This window comes from Pinus tabuliformis, chromosome 6 (genome assembly GCF_031772625.1).
Source record: "Pinus tabuliformis cultivar Carrire ecotype Pingquan chromosome 6, CPIR1, whole genome shotgun sequence".
NCBI lineage: Eukaryota > Viridiplantae > Streptophyta > Pinopsida > Pinales > Pinaceae > Pinus > Pinus tabuliformis.
Genome location: NC_142292.1, coordinates 944,887,976 through 944,906,377, shown reverse-complemented (window position 1 = coordinate 944,906,377; position 18,402 = coordinate 944,887,976).

Below are 18,402 nucleotides of genomic sequence, written 5' to 3'. Positions count from 1 at the left end.
AAGCCATTGAACATCTTAAAGAGGAAATGTGCCAAGCACCGGTCTTAGCTACACCAGACTTCAAGAAAACCTTTATGATGGAATGTGATGCCTTAGGGAATGGAATTGGTGTTATTTTAATGCAAGAAGAAAGACCCATTGCTTTTGAAATTCATCCAATCAAAGGAAAGTATTTACACAAAGCTATTTATGAGAAGGAAATGTTGGAAATACTACATGCACTTAAGAAATGGTGACCTTACCTAATGAGAAGACACTTCAAGGTAAAAATGGATCATGATAGTCTTAAATACTCTCTAGAACAAAGATTATCTTCATAATAGCAGCAAAAATGGGTCACAAATATGTTGGGTTATGACTTTGAAATCATCTACAAAAAAGGGAAGCAAAATGTTGGTGCAGATGCACTCTCAAGAAAGGATGAGGATGTGGAAGCATTGCTTTGTGCCATTTCTATTATCCTACCAGATTGGATAAATGAAGCAAGGGATGAATGGAATAATGACAAAGAAGTGTGGGAACTCATTCAAAAGTTGTAGCAAGATCCCAGTACATCTAATACATTTAGTTAGAAAAATGATTCGTTATGGTACAAAGATCACTTATACCTCTGTAAGAATTCCCAACTCAAACAAAAGATTCTTCTGGAATTGCACACCTGTCGCTTAGGAGGGCATTCAGGATTTTTAAAACGTTACCACACAGTTAAGAAGGAATTTTTTTGGGATGGCCTTAACCTAATATTCAAAAGTTTGTGGCGAAATGTTTGGTTTGCCAACAAAATAAAGTTGAGACAATTAAGACCCCAAGTCTATTGCAACATTTATCCATTCGAAGTTAATGTTGGGAGGAGGTTTCAATGGATTTTATCACAGGTTTACCCAAGTTCGAAGGAAAGAGTGTCATCAAGGTGGTAGTTGATAGACATACCAAGTATGCACACTTTTGTGCATTATCTCATCCATTTAAAGCTAGTACAATTGCTACTACATTTATGGAAACAATTCAAAAGCTACATGGAAACCCAAAGATTATTGAAAGCGACAAACATCCTATTTTCACTGGAAATTTTTGGACATATTTATTTTTTTATCTGGGTACTCAGTTAGCTCATAGCTCATCTTATCATCCTCAATCTGATGGGCAAACTGAGATAGTGAAAAAATGTTTGGAAGGATATCTTCGTTGCTTTGTATCTGATAAATAGACACAATGTGTCAAATGGTTGCCTCTAGCTGAACGGTGGTATAACACTTCCTTCCATACTACAGCAAAAATGACCCCATTTATGGCACTTTATGGATATCATCCACCGTCCATCACATCATATTTAGGAGAAAATTCTAAGGTTCAAGCAGTGGAAGATGACATCGAGGATCAACAAAAAGTTCTCCAACTCTTAAAGGATAACTTGACTTTGGTGCAGAATAGAATGAAACAACAGGAAGATCAACATCGCAGCGAAAGAAGTTTTGATGTAGGTGACTGGGTATTTCTATGACTACAATCATACAAACAAATGTCCCTCAAGCAAGCTAAGAAGGATAATAAATTATGACCAAAGTATTATGGTCCGTATAAGGTGTTGTAAAAGATTGGTACTATGGCATACAAATTGGAACTTCTTGCATCTTCCCGAGTGCACCCAGTTTTCAATGATTCATGCTTAAAGAAGGTTATAGCTGACAAGCTCCCATTTCAAACAATATTTCCAAAACTTGACGCGGAAGGAAAAATTATATTGGAACCTAAAGCAGTCACTCGAACAAGAACTCGATAGCTACGAAATCAATCAATTTCAAAGTATCTCATCAAGTGGAAGAACTTACCTGTTGAAGATTCCACATGGGAGGATGAGCATCTTATACAAAATCATCCAAAACTACTCAAGCATTCAGGACAACAATTTTTTTAAGGAGAGGGGCATGTTAGGTCCCTATAATACTAGTGTATTCCCTTATTATTGTTGTCATTGTAGCCCCCTATTGTTATTGTTGTGCCCATGTTGTCCCCATATTGTTATTATTGTGCCCCATATATGCCCACTATTGTTATTGTTGTGCCCTTACATTATTATTGTTATGTCAGCTCGGATTATATTGTGACCCCTTAGACTCCTATATATAGAAAGGAGGTCTTGTCATTTGTATCATCCAAGAATTTTTCATTTATGTAATGTAAAGGAGGTTTCCCCCTCGAAGAGGCTAGTTTTGAAGTCATTGGTCTATCTCATTCTCCTATTTTGTGAGTTGGTTGCATAACAGACTAGGAGGCACTCAAATTCCTCACAGCGTAGGTGGAGAACTCTGGTAGCGTCCATGCTTGTTTGGTTCTTTTCGGTTGGTTATGAGTCCCACATTCATGTTTGGAATATGGCACAGGGGTGATTGGTTGAAGAGAGATTTGGTTCAGCGAATCTATGGTCGGGTGAAATGTGGTACTCCCATCCCCGGTTGATTTCTACATTCATTAATGATCAATTCATCCCTTTGGTTTTCATATGCAAATGTACTAGTGTATATCTTGATTCTATGGCTGATGTATTTATATTATTTCTATTGTTACTATGTTGGTTATGTATATGTTCTATGACAACAACCATGTATGGATCTCATCATATTTTTACTTGTAAATGAATGGAGAATGTATCTATGATCTAATAGATGATAATGCAGAAAATGACATGAGGGAACAATGGTTCTTAGCGATTCTCAGATAAGTATGAGATCCTTATGCTTAAATCTGTTGTTTACACCTGTAGATCATGTGTTTGTGATTTGTTTTATGAAATGCCTGTCATGGCTAGTAGGGGTCTAGTTAAGGGCCTGTTCAGCTAATTTCTTTCACATCATTATTTCTCTGTTATTTTACTGCTCTTAAGAATTCATTCCATTCTAGGCAGTGACCTGGGCTCTGGGCGTGAAAAAGTGGCTCAAAACTTAGGGACGCTGGCATAGAACTGGACAAATTGGTCCCTAGATGCTAGCATGCAGGCCTGTGAGAGAATCCAGAGGTCCTTGGATGCTGGCATGCCCATAACATGAGAGCGTCCAGAGGTTAAGTGATCAAAAACCTTAGTGGGATCCAAGGGAAAGCTGCCTGAAGTGTTGGCATGGTTCTCAGGGGTCCTAGAGCTGATGTGGAAGGTCTGTATGTTGTGTTTCTATCGATTCCATTTCCTTAAGGTCACATAGGAGGTTGAATCCAATCATAGTAGCCTCTCGTCGCATATTTGTAGAAATTTGTTAAAATTGGCAACCAGGGAAAAACTTCATGTGGGTCATCTTATTCATGGCTGATAATATTTTTATTAGATTCCTCTCGTCGAGAGGTGTAGGATTGATATAAAGATCATCCGATTACGATAAGTATTCATGGAGATATGAATTTATTTTGATTATGGAATTATTATCAAGTCGACCTACAACTCATGTAGGTTCAGAAGCCCAACAGTCGCATCCATTCACCCACCAACGTTGTGTATAAATATAGGAGGACTTTTCCTCATTTGGACTCACTCTTCTCATCACATCTCTCTCTCTCTCTCTACTGCGCAGAAATGAGTCCCTTCTCTACTGCGCAGAAATGGGTCTCTCTCTCACACATGTGAAGCCAGAAGTTGTTGAACCTGAAGCTGCAACTGCAGAAGTAAAGAATGACCTGTGTGGCCTAGAAGATCTCCTCTTTGGAACTATGTTGTAGGTTCATCTGAACTTCCTCTGAAAGCCGCAACTTTTGGTGGTGGAATGAAGTCAATCCGACGAACGGTTTGCAAGATATCGACTGCCCTAGTTTGAAGCCGGAAACTGTTGAAACTGAAGCTGCAACTGCAGAAGTAAAGAATGACCTGCGTGGCCTAGAAGATCTCCTCTTTGGAACTACGTTGTAGGTTCATCTGAACGTCCTCTAAAAGCTGCAACTTTTGGTGGTGGAATGAAGTCAATCCGATGAACGGTTTGCAAGATATCGATTGCCCTAGTTTGAAGCCAGAAACTGCTGAAACTGAAGCTGCAACTGTAGAAGTAAAGATTGACTGTGTGGCCTAGAATATCTCCTCCTTGGAACTATGTTGTACGTTCATCTGAACCTCCTCTGAAAGCCGCAACTTTTGGTGGTGGAATGAAGTCAATCCGACGAACGGTTTGCAAGATATCGACTGCCCTAGTTTGAAACCGGAAACTGCTGAAACTGAAGCTGCAACTGCAGAAGTAAAGATTGACCTGCGTGGCCTAGAAGATCTCCTCATCTAAACTGCGCTGTAGGTTCATCTGAACCGCCTCTAGAAGCTGAAACTTTTGGTGGTGGAATGAAGTCAATTTAACGGTCGGTTTGTGAGATATCGTCTGCCCTAGTTTGATAATGAAGCCGCTAATGCTGGTGCTGTTGATCTAGGGTTTGCTACTGCTGATATGAATCAGATTTATTGTACTATTTCTCTCTGCTGAATTATTGAAGATAAAAGAAGATTTGATCAAAGGGTTTCCCCACACATTGTGGGGTTTGTCCCTGGCTAGCCGCCACATCTTGTGTCTCTTGTCTTGGCTTGTTTTCTGTCGATCGTTTAATGTTCTATCTGCACTTTACTTTATGTATATGTGATTGCTAATCTGTGGAATATAATAAGAAAAAGAAGTAAAGTGTTATAAGCATAGAACATACCATAACTTAACATGGTATCAAAGTTGAGGTGAAGACAAAGCCCGAGCAAGAGCAAGAGCAATCATCGAAGAGAAGATTGGCAAGGCTATCCTAAAAGAACTATGGGGTCCTCAACACTCTTTCCTGCCAAAGACAAGCTCCGTGAGAAAGCTGACTATCACGGAGGGAAGATGTCTATTGATCTAACCCTTGAGAATCAAGGAGTTTTGGATCATGTGAGAGGCAATATTGTTGAGCCTCCATTAAATGCATCCGTTGTTGCCTCGAACAAATGGAAAAATGGAGAAGTCAAAACAATAGAAGATCATCCGGGACTCTATCGTCAAGCACTTGGTGGCCTACATCTCTGAACTGGACACCTCCAAGGAAATCTACGTTAAACTGCTGAGTTTATTTAAAGTTAATGATGCAAATCAAGTTTTGTTTCTTAGAAATAAGTTGAGGGAAATCAAGAAGGGTAAATATGAAAGTATGCAAGCATACTTCTTAAGAATCACCGAGATCAAGAAAGATCTCCTATCTATTGGGGATACTATTACTGACAGAGAAATGGCACTCACAACTCTTGGAGGATTACCATCTGAATGGTATGTGTTCAGGACTACTCTTCTGAACTATAATGTATTTCCTAGTTTCGAGGAATTAATGGCTAGATGCATTCAAGAAGAAACAAGGGAAGAAGTGCAAGAAATGCCCATGCCTAAAGGTCCTCCTGTTGCCTTTTCTTCTCATGCAAAGAAAATAAATAATTCCGAGACTAAATCAAAAGGAAAGGCTGGATCTAAGGCTAGAAGAAAATGACGATGTTACATTTGCGATAAAGCAAGTCACTATGTATGAGATCATGAGCATCATGATGAATGAGATCATGGACATAAAGGGAAACATGAGATCATGGACATATAGGACAACATGATGATGATGCACACTAGTTTGAGCAGCATTATGATGGATAAAATCATGGACATGGGCAGCATGATGATAATCATGATTAGAGCATGGTATAGTATGCAGTGGTGCAACTAGAAATCCCTCTGATGGCAATCAAAGGAATGACAAATTCAACAGCAAAGGTAAGAGGAGAGCTGGGAATCAAGGAAGAGGACAAGCATTCAAGAAGGCTAGAAATTTCAGGATGTATTAAATGCACCTGACCTCAAAAAGAACCTAGTGTCCATCTCGGCAACGGAAGACAAAGGCTACAAGGTAACCTTCAGTGATGGCAAGGGATGCCCGAATTCTGAGTAGAGAAAGAAGGTGTATGTCCGGGATGTGTCGAAGGAAAGCTCAAAAGGGGACCGTTCCCCTCAAGCCAAAGCAAGACCTCCGATGTATTACAGTTGGTTCACTCAGGCATATCTGAGGCTAGCATTAAGAGGGAGACTACTACACCGCATACTCCTGAGCAGAATGGTGTGGCAGGAAGGAAGAACCATACGATTGTGGAAGATGTCCGGGCCATGCTACATGATCAAAGACTTCTGAAGTTTCTATGGGATGAAACTACAAAAACTGTTGTATATGTACAAAATCGATGCCCTCATCAAGCATTGGGTTCCAAGACTCCTGAAGAAAAGTTCACCGCAAGGTGAACAATCTTCCGACTTGGAGGAGCTCTCAAGAAGCCGACACTAGGGAATCGAAAGAAAAGGATGATGAATCAATGCCTGATGTAGAAGAACCCATGGATCTGATTGATTCTCATCCACATGATCCTTCCTCTTCTAGGAAGAAGCCTTCATGGCTTAGGGGGATACTTGATGATGCTAAAGGACATGCTGCACCCTGAGGAACCTTCTGTCAAAGTAAGAAACCTAACAGGTATCAGGGATACCTGACCATCATGAGCGCGATCATACAAAATGAGCCTTCATCATTCTCAGATGTCGTCAAGCATTAAGTATGGAAGGATGCTATGACCGAAGAATATGAGTCTATCATGAAGAATGATGTCTGGGAAGTAGTTCCCAGACCCCAAGACAAGATAGTTGTTACTTCCAAATGGCTTTACAAGATAAATCATGTAGTAAATGGAAGTACGGAAAAGAATAAGGCTCGTTTTGTTGCTCGTGGTTTCTCCCAAAAGGAAGGTATAGATTATGATGTGATATTTACACCTGTTGCCAGATATACGACCATCCGCTTGATCATAGCCCTTGCCGCTTCACAAGGATGAAACCTACATCAAAAGGATGTCAAGACTGCATTCTTACATGGCTCGATCAAAGAAGAGGTCTACATGGAGCAACCCGAAGGATTTGAAATTTATGATCAAAAATCTCATGTTTGCAGGCTGAAGAAGGCTCTCTATGGGCTGAAGCAAGCACCCCGAGCATGGTATGAGAGGATTGACAGCTACTTGATGAAGCTGGGATTCACTAGGAGTGAAGCCGATCGTAACCTTTACTTTAAGGTTGAAGATGACAAGCCTCTCATACTGGTGTTGTATGTGGATGACCTCTTTCTAACAGGTGCAGACCCTCTCATTCACAAATGTAAGAGGGAGCTGGCTTCTGAATTTGAAATGAAGGACCAAGGACTTGAAGTATGGCAGAAGCCAAGGGAAATTTTCCTATCTCAAGGAAAATATGTGGTAAAGATATTGGAAAGATTTGGTATGATGGATTGCAAGCCTGTGACTACCTCGAGGATCTTAACTTTTAGAAGTTATATGGTAGTGATGTCGGACTAGACTTGGGAAATGCCTCTGAGTTTCAAAAAACTCATTTGCATTGATGTTCTTGGTGAACCTCCGTCTGAACATATGTTTTGCAGTTAGCACTGTGAGCTCATATTTGGTTGAGCCTCACTACATTGATGCCAGGAATCTTCTGAGATGTCTTCAGGACACAATCTCTCATGGATTAAGATACATTTCCAGAGATGTGAGACTACTTGGATATACTGATGTTGAATGGGCAGGCAGTGTGGTGGACTGTAAGAGCACTTCCGGGTGCTGTTTCACCTTGGGATCTGCTTCGATATCCTGGATGAGCAGGAAGCAGAAGTCGGTGGCTTTGAGCACCGCCGAAGCAGGATATATTGTTGCTAGCATGACCTCGTGTGAGGCAGTCTGGTTGCGAAAGCTCTTCAGTGAGTTGTTTGGATTTACATTGGATACCACTTTGATTCTCTATAACAACCAGAGGTGGGATTCGATTATTGAGGAATCCCATATTCGTCGATTTCTCCAGCAGATAGACATCATCTGGGATATGGTAAGTTGATGAGCAAGGAGGCTCCATCGCATTAAGATGATGTACAGGTTGATACACCTTGTCAAAGCCCCGAGGAAAGATCTAATCTGTGATTTTCCCAAACGACTTGGAGTCGGCAAGAAACCCTTGTACAAGGGTCCTGCATGTTGCATACATTGAGCTCTAGGAGCTCTGAGGGCTTGCGGTTATTACTGGAGCAACATACGACCACAGGGTGACTCACCCTCCCCTGGTGGTGCGCACTGGAACAAGATGATTCACTCTCTTGTGGGACAAGATGATTCGCTCTCTTGTGGAACAGGATGATTCACTCTCTTGTGTAGCAGGATGATTAGTTCTCCTGTGAGGCCTGGATTGATGTGTTCTCCATGGCGATTGTAGCAGGATTGATGTGTTCCCCTGTGAGGCCTGGATTGATGTGTTCTCCATGGCGGCCTGGATTGATGTGTTCTCCATGGCGATTGTAGCAAGATTGATGTGTTCTCCTGTGAGGACAGGATTGATTAGTTCTCCTATCGAGGCATCCTACCCATGCAGTCTGGGACTCATGGGAAGTACCTCTCATCTGATCAATGAGCAGGGAAATGAAGTTAGGGACCATAGTAGTATTGATGGATGCATCGTTGTATCTACCGTACTCCCTACGCTAGGATGACCTCCATTGATCTGGGATGAATGATACTGGTCTGGCACCAGTGGTAGGAGTTGTACCATACTATGACACTGACTTCGGGTCGGTTGAGACTGGTCTGGGACCAGTGGTACATACTTTGAGACTGACTTCGTGTCAGTGCAGTACTGGTCTGCGACCAGTGAGAGTGGTACATACTATGACACTGACTTCGGGTCGGTTGAGACTGGTCTGGGACCAGTGGTACACTCTCTAAGACTGCGATACTGGTCTGGGACCAGTGGTACTTACTATGAAGCTGACTTCGGGTTAGCTGAGACTGGTCTGGGAGTAGTGGTATGCACTCTGAGACTGACTTTGAGTCAGTGGAGGATGATACTGGTTTAGGACCAATGGAGTTGTACTCACTATGACGCTGACTTCGGGTTGGTTGAGAATGGTCTGGGACCAGTGGTACATACTCTGAGACTGACTTTGAGTTAGTATGATAAATCCTCGATCATTTCTTCTTCTTCATAATTCGGACAAAAGCAGAGCAGAACAGAACAATGCAAGAGCAGAGCAAAATAGAGCAAAACAGTGCTGATCAGTACATGGCAGAACAAGAGAAAGTAGAACAGGCAGAATAGAGCAGAGCTGGGCAAGGGTTAGGCTGTACAGGGCAGTGCATTTGATGGATGAATAGTAACGACCGATAGACAGATTGTAGATGAAGTTCTCCATGGTTGAGAGGGAGTGTTAAAATTGGCAACCAGGGAAAAACTTCATGTGGGTCATCTTATTCATGGCTGATAATATTTTTATTAGATTCCTCTCATCGAGAGGTGTAGGATTGATATAAATATCATCCGATTACGATAAGTATTCATTGAGATATGAATTTATTTTGATTATGGAATTATTATCAAGCCGACCTACAACTCATGTAGGCTCAAAAGCCCAACAGTCGCATCTATTCACCCACCAACGTTGTGTATAAATATAAGAGGACTTTTCCTCATTTGGACTTACTCTTCTCATCACATCTCTCTCTCTACTGCGCAGAAATGAGTCTCTTCTCTACTGCGCAGAAATGGGTCTCTCTCTCACACATGTGAAGCCGGAAGTTGTTGAACCTGAAGCTGCAACTACAGAAGTAAAGAATGATCTGCATGGCCTAGAAGATCTCCTCTTTGGAACTGCGCTGTAGGTTCATCTGAACCTCCTCTGAAAGCCACAACTTTTGGTGGTGGAATGAAGTCAATCCGACGAACGGTTTGCAAGATATCGACTGCCCTAGTTTGAAGCCGGAAACTGCTGAAACTGAAGCTGCAATTGCAGAAGTAAAGAATGACCTGCGTGGCCTAGAAGATCTCCTCTTTGGAACTACATTGTAGGTTCATCTGAAACTCCTCTGAAAGCCACAACTTTTGGTGGTGGAATGAAGTCAATCCGACGAACGGTTTGCAAGATATCGACTGCCCTAGTTTGAAGCCAGAAACTGCTGAAACTGAAGCTACAACTGCAGAAGTAAAGATTGACTTGCATGGCCTAGAATATCTCCTCTTTGGAACTACATTGTAGATTCATCTGAACCTCCTCTGAAAGCCGCAACTTTTGGTGGTGGAATGAAGTCAATCCGACGAACGGTTTGCAAGATATCGACTGCCCTAGTTTGAAACCGGAAACTGCTGAAACTGAAGCTGCAACTGCAGAAGTAAAGGTTGACCTGCGTGGCCTAGAAGATCTCCTCATCTGAACTGCACTGTAGGTTCATCTGAACCTCCTCTGGAAGCCGAAATTTTTGGTGGTGGAATGAGTCAATCCGACGATCGGTTTGTGAGATATCGTCTGCCCTAGTTTGATAATGAAGCCACTAATGTTGGTGCTGCTGATCTAGGGTTTGCTACTGCTGATATGAATCAAATTTATTGTACTATTTCTCTCTGCTGAATTATTGAAGATAAAAGAAGATTTGATCAAAGGGTTTCCCCACACATTGTGGGGTTTGTCCCTGGCTAGCTGCCACATCTTGTGTCTCTTGTCTTGGTTTGTTTTCTGTCGATCTTTTAATGTTCTATCTGCACTTTACTTTATGTATATGTGATTGCTAATCTGTGGAATATAATAAGAAAAAGAAGTAAACTGTTATAAGCATAGAACATACCATAACTTAACAAAATTCCCACCTGTAGATCACCTAATAATGCAATATACTAAAGCAAAATACTTGATCTACTTCTACAATCAATGCAGCGGAAGCTTAATCAATTTGAGAAACATGAATAAGAACACATATAACTGATAAGAAGGAATCAATCACACGTAACACAGAAGATATAACCAGGGGAAAGCACCAGCCTAAAACCCCAACTCTGTATTATCATACAAGTGGAAATATAGTTCAGTATTACAAAAAGAATCAGCTCAAAAGCTATCCTGCTCTCTTTGCAATACCTCTGCTGCTCATAGACAGTCAAAGGCCTCTATCTAACCTATGGTCTGCCCTTCAAGCATCCTATTTTTTTGCGCAATTCTGATTGGGGTCCGGTGCAGCCACATGTGTGAATTGGCCTCTTCACACACTCACTAACCTCTGATCCAACTACGCAGTCCTGAAGGAGATAAATCCTTCTCCATGGATGAGCTTCCTTTATAGGAAAAAATCCATCCAACTGATATTACACTGTTCCTCCTCTAATCTCAACTGGGCCTCTGTCTGAACTGACATGCATGAGTTATTCATGAGAGAATATTTAGTTATCTGAAGTGCAGCAGTTATATGCAAGCATGCATTAACTAACTGAACTTACATTAATTTAAACAAACTGTTTAAATCAATCTAACTGGACTTGATTCAGTTAACTGAGCCAACTAATTACAACTCAAATTAGAACTCATCCTTATCTCTTTAACTGGTGGATAAATTCCTCAATTAATAGAGAAATTATTGCATGTCCTCACATAGACTTCATGTTTGATTTTCCACAACTAATTAACTCATGGTGAATTAATTAATTTATTTTCAAACAGCTGTTAAGTTTAAATTCTAATTTTACTTCCTATTTTAGTCCAGGGACTGACTAAAATTGGAATCCATCCTGAACTGCTAAAAATAGCAATACTATTTTTAGCACTTCCATTTGTCATTCCCTGTTGCTCAATCCAGCACTGGTACCCAAACTGCTATTTATAGCAGTGTTATTTTTAGCACTTCTATTTTTAGCATTTCTTGTTGCCATTTTCAACACTCCCTCTCAACAAGAAAGGCATTCAACTCGAACTTGATCTTGTACCTTTGGAATGTTCTGCATGCAACACTTCTACCAAGTGTGGTTGCTCTAGCAACTCTAGAAACAAAAAAAATCTCCCAACTGACCTCGTTGTTGGGCTAGAAACATACTCTGATGTTGAAGCTCTACCTGCTACTAACAAGTGCTTCCTCTCTGACCTCTGAGCTGCTAAAACACTCAGTGCATCTCGCATCGTTGCACACCTCTCTGTGCCATCCTGCACTGGTGCAATACTCTTGTGCCTCTCGCATTGTTACACCCTGCTAGCTCTACACTGTCTTGGGACTCCTGCACTGTAGCTCTCTCTGCCGCTCCATGCGCATCTATCTCTACCCAATCAGCCAGTCTTTCTACTCCTCGTCGAGGCTCCCGTAGCAAGGTCTAATCAAAGAGGTTGGCTACCTCAATGATCCTGCCCCTATTCCAGCCTTCTTGGGATGATCACTCCACATCGCCCCACCTCCTACCTGGAGGTATGGATGCATGTGATCCCTATGCCCACCTGGCTCGAAGTTTCCCCCTATTGGAGGTCTCTGCATGACTAGATGTCTCTACTCGATCTCCTCTTAGCTTCTCTAGTTGTGGCTGCTCCACAAACTCCTGAAGCTGCTTCACCAATCGTGGCTCCTCCACAATCGTCTGAGACTTCTTCTGGCACTACATGTTGAGAGGTAATGTACTCTCCCTCTCAACCACCAAGTCTCCATCAGTTTCCTTACTCCTCAAGGCTTTGCATGCATCTTGAACCTCAAGAGCATATAGGTTCTTGACCCGTGAATCGATCTGCTTCACCTGTCTAGTGATGATGTGTCTAAGGAAAACCTTTCCCTTACTGAAGACTACATCATAGCCTTTGTCTTCCAGCATCGCGATCGACACCAAATTTCTCTTCAGTCCTGGTACATACATGACATCGTTCAAGGTAATGCGAGCTCCATGCTCCCTCTAAAAAACAACCATGCCTACACCTGAGACACTATACTTTTCATCATTACCCATCGCTATGAGTATCTCGAGATCTTTCTCTTCCAAGGTACTGAACAAACTCTTGTCGTCGATCATGTGGAAAGAAGCTCCACTGTCAAGAAACCAACCACTTCCCACCATGGATGAAACCATGCATGCGAACAATATGAAATCCAACTCGAACTGTGAGGCTAAATCCTCACCTTCAGATCCTTCCATGGATTCCTTCTTGGATTTCCTCAGTGGACAATTTGTAGCAAAATGGCCCACCTCATGACAACGAAAGCATCACAATTTTGATTTTTCAAACTAGGAAGAACTCGAATTGGAAAGAGAATCCTTCTCCTTCCCCTTCTTCGCCTTACTCGAGTTCCCACCATGGATGAAACTATGCATGTGAACAGTGTGAAATCCAACTCGAACTGTCAGGCTAAAGCCTCACCTTCAGATCTTTCCACGGATCCCTTCTTGGATTTCCTCAGTGGACAATTTGTAGCAAAATGTCCCACCTCATGACAACGAAAGCATCGCACTTTCAATTTGTCAAACTTCTTCCCACCATGGGAAGAACTCGAATTGGAAAGAGAATCCTTCTCCTTCCCCTTCTTCGCCTTATCTCCTCCTGATTCAAATCTGACCAAAGTCGTTCCCAATCTGGCAGTTTCTCTCTTCCATTAACCGAGTCCTGGTAGCTATGCTAACTCTTAGGAAGACTGAGGCGTGCAAGACTCACCATGTCATCATCAGTTGTTGCGATCCCTACACTTCCAAGCTCATCCCTACATGTGGTGAGCTTGTTCAGATACGTAGAGATCATGTCGCCCTTTTCACACTTGATTTTTTGAAGCTTGTCTTCCAGTGCCAGCTTCCTCTGATCACTGCTATTCTGATATAGATCTTTCAATGTTTTCCACATTGAAAACGGTGTCTCCTTCCCATGGAGACTCGAGACTATGTGATCTTAAACTCCCTCCAGAATGATTCTCCTTGCTCTAGCCACACATTTCTTCCATTCAGCCAATTCAGTAGCACCGATCGGCTTGGGGACTTCTTGATCAATGAAGTCCTTTAGACCGTTATCCTCTAGTACTGCTTCCATGCGATCCTTCCAGGCTATATAATTTGAACTACCATCAAGGGCATATTCGAGTCTCAAACCATTGAATGCCATAGGTGAAATAGAGATGTGATAAGAACTTGATTTCTATATTCAGGAATCACAAACTTCAAACTCCTCCCTTCTTGTGTACTGTTCTTCCTTGATCACCTTTGCTCTGATACCATGTAGAAATTCCCACCTATAGATCACCTAATAATGCAATATACTAAAGAAAAATGCTTGATCTACTTCTACAATCAATTCAGTGGAAGCTTAATCAATTTGAGCAACATCAATAAGAACACATATAATTGATAAGAAGGAATCAATCACCCATAACACAGAAGATATAACCAGGGGAAAGCACCAGCCTAAAACCCCAACTCTGTATTATCATACAAGTGGAAATATAGTTCAGTATTACAAAAAGAACAGCTCAAAAGCTATCTTGCTCTCTCTGCAATACCTCTGTTGCTCATAGATAGTCGAAGGCCTCTATCTAACCTATGGTCTACCCTCCAAGCCTCCTATTTCTTTGCGCAATTCTAATTGGGGTCCAGTGCAGCCACATGTGTGAATTGGCCTCTTCACACGCTCACTAACCTATGATCCAACTATGCAGTCCTGGAGGAGATAAATCCTTCTCCATGGATGAGCTTCCTTTATAGGAAAAAATCCATCCAACTGATAGTACACTGTCCCTCCTCTGATCTCAACTGGGTCTCTTTCTGAACTGACATGCATGAGTTATTCATGAGAGAATATTCAGTTATTTGAAGTGCAGCAGTTATATGCAAGCATGCATTAACTAATTGAACTTACATTAATTTAAACAAACTGTTTAAATCAATCTAACTGGACTTGACTCAGTTAACTGAGCCAACTAATTACAACTCAATTTAGAGCTCATCCTTATCTCTTTAACTAATGGATAAATTCCTCAATTAATAGAGAAATTGTTGCAAGTCCTAACATAGACTTCATGTTTGATTTTTCACAACTAATTAAATCATGGTGAATTAATTTTTTTTTTTTCAAACAGTTGTTAAGTTCAAATTCAAATTTTACTTCCTATTTTAGTCTAGGGACTGACTAAAATTGGAATCCATCCCGAACTGCTAAAAATAGCAATGTTATTCTTAGCACTTCCATTTTTCATTCCCTATTACTCAATCCAGCACTGGTACCCAAACTGCTATTTATAGCAGTGCTATTTTTAACACTTCTATTTTTAGCATTTCTTGTTGCCATTTTCAACAATATTTACCCCGGTTGGCATGTTACTTGGGTAGATGTGGGAGGAGGGTGTTACATATAACTCCTTTTGATCAAGAACATGGCATGTTTATCATTGAGGCATTTTGTGCTAATCTCAAAAATATATCTGATCACTCTCAAATTTTTGAATCTCATGATCTACATAATGACTCTTGTTTTGATAAGTAGTTGATCATGTTTCCATGAAATTCAAAGTTAAGTTAGATGAGTAGGACACTTCAACCTACACTAATGGTTATGTCATGTTCCTGTCACCTTAACGGTATTTGTGATTTCAGTCATTTCATGATTCTTTTCCACAATTTTATCACGAATGTCATCATGTGGGATGTTGATTCTCTCTTGAGGGATGCTCATTTTATTCACATAAAAATTTCAACCCTCGGGGAAGAAGGTTTAATTTGACTATCAAACTTCCGCCGCTACATCTCGTATCAAGAAAATCTTTAATCTGTGATGTGGAAATAGGGAAGAGTTTTAATGAATCTTCTTCATCATCCATCAAACAATCTTACTAACACGATAGCATGGATTGTAGTCATCCTGTTAATGTCGCCTATGATATGGACCTTTCTTTATTCAGTCTTTCCTGTAAGAGTTTCCCTAGAGGTTGTTTCCATGATCTGATTGCAGATTCCTTGGAAGAAGCCTATAAGTCCGAACCCATGACCCGTAGCCTATACTTGCATGCCTTTCATCAAGTCTTGTATCACCATAGATTTGGTAATTCTTGTTGTTCTGGATTTTTCTATTCAATAAAGCAGTTGAGTGTGATACACCATTGTGATTGAACTTCTTGGTTTTACCCATAAGTGCACATGTTTGCATGTTGTGTTTTTTTACTGCATTATTTTTTGTTTTGATTCTACATGATCACATATTTCGACCAAAATTTCGGGAGCATATTCTATGGATGCATTGGAAATTCCATTTCACACGAACCGACCCTGTGTTGTTTAGTTTAGGGTAGGATAGGTTGCATGTAATTAGATGCATTGCATTCTTGTTATGTGTTTTCATCTTTCACATTTTGGTTCTTTTTCTTTCATTTGTATTTGAATAAAGTTGGTTTTGAGCTTCGAGATGATGTAGCTTAACTTTTTTGAATGGAAAGTTGTAGTAACACACAACCCTTGGTTGATTTGTTACCCTCTTCCTTGATTTGGTCTATCACTTTCGAGTCGATGATTTTTCAATGGAAAATATGATCTTTCAGTCGGGAAGCTATAAGAAAACCATGAGGTCCACATCTATTTAGGATTCTCTTTCCTATACTCAGTCTTGTTTATGAATAATGTGTTCTTTCTTATTTGTCTGTGTAGAGTAAGATAGGGGGAATTTTTTTTATCGATCAAAGAATTAGAGGTCTAAAACTTGTCTTTGAAGGAACAACCTCCTTTTCACTCAATAAGTCGGGACCCCTCTTCCACCCTTCAAAAAAATAATAAGTGCATATGCATAATCATATTGAAAATAAAAAGAAAAATAAAGGGTGAAAGAAGAGAAAGGCATCCTGTGCAGGGAGGTGAAGTAAGCGACTTCGTCGGGGTACTGTCCAGGCTTGCTGGAAGCGAAGCAACGCTTGTGTTCTTGAAGCGACTCCGTCAGGGTACTTTCCAGGCCTGCTGGTGGCGGAGCAATGCTAGAGATGTAAAACTCATACTCTTATTGTTTTGAATTCGCCATACTCTACTACCCTTAGTTACATTGACATGATAATGATATGGGTTGTTTTATGATGTGTTACGCCGAGTAACGGAACAAGGAAGACTATATCTCTAACCAGGTAAGATTGGGGGGCTAAGGTACCTCACTAATTGAATCAATACTTCCTGGAGAGTTGAGACTTCTCACTTAAATGAAACCATTTCAGAGAAGTCGGGGTTCTCCTAGTGTGTCACCAAGTGTTGTCTCTATGATAACGACCCTCCAAAAAAATTTCCTACGTTAATTTTGAAGCCTACATTAACTGTCACTTCAAGACCCTTAATGTCGTCTTGTTGTTTGATTTGTTATTTATGTGTTTTCTCCTAGTGTCGCATCCTCTTAAGTCATTGTTTACTTATCTTGACTTAGAAACTTACCTTTTTGCCTTGCACATACTATAAAAACACTCAAAAGCACACAAAAGAAAACAAAAGCAAGAAAAATGCCTTTAAAAGCAAAAACACACTCCAAGTTGGTGAAGACATGCGCTCAAGTTGAGCATACTCCTTCACGCTAAGCAAGAGCGCTCTACCTTAGTGCACTCCTTCATATCAAAGGCATGTGCCCTTCTTGGATGCATGCATGAGCTTCTTGTTGTGTGTGGGAGCACTCCTAGAAAATAGGAGCCCAATTAACTTCTCTTAGCCAACCCTTTCATGCGACAACAAATGGTGATCATGCATGGATCAATTTTTCATGTAAACTTCTTTAAATCAACTTACTTAATATTTCATTTACATAATCATTTTCATATGAGTTGAGTGCACAACTAGAGCTTAAGAAACTCTTCATCTACCAGCGCTACAAGTAGCTTTTGTGTGTCGAATCTTTCATTCCCTCTCATAATTTCACTATAATTCTTGCTTTTATTGCTGTTGTTTGTTGGTTTTTTAGTTTGATTACTAGAGTTTATGTTAAATCTTCATGTTGCAAGTGTTAATCTATTGTCTCATGTAGAAACTCTTCACATTATTCGACCTCTCATATTCCATCGTGAATGCGACATCATCTATATAACCTTGCATATCCTTATTCTTCTCATCTTATCATCAAATATTATTATTAAAACTCGTTTATGAGCTTCCAACAGGTAAAGCACACTTTTGGACCTTGAAGTTGGACTAACCTTGAAAATTGTGCCCATATTGACGAAGATTTCCTCTTAAGCACACTTCTTCACCATAGAGAATTATGCTCTCCCTTGAGCGCATAAGTGCACCATGGAGACTCGAAGCATATTCATTTGTCCCTTCAGCATGTGATAATGCGCCCTCCTTATCTTTGAGTGCACGAGCGCATTGTGAAGGCCTGAAGGCATGTCAACCCATTCCTTCCAATGCGACAATGCGCCCTCTCTCTCTCTGCTTGAGCACATGAGTGCACTGTGAAGGTCTGAAGGCCAAACAACCCATCCCCTCAACCCTTTGGAGCTCACCAATGCACCCTTGATGGATTTTTCCCTCTTGCTTGAGTGTATGAGCGAATTGCAAAGCCTTGAATGGCCCTTGACACTCCTTCGTGCTTTGAAAGTGTGCCCTCCTAGTTTGCATGTCTATTTTTTACGTATGCAAG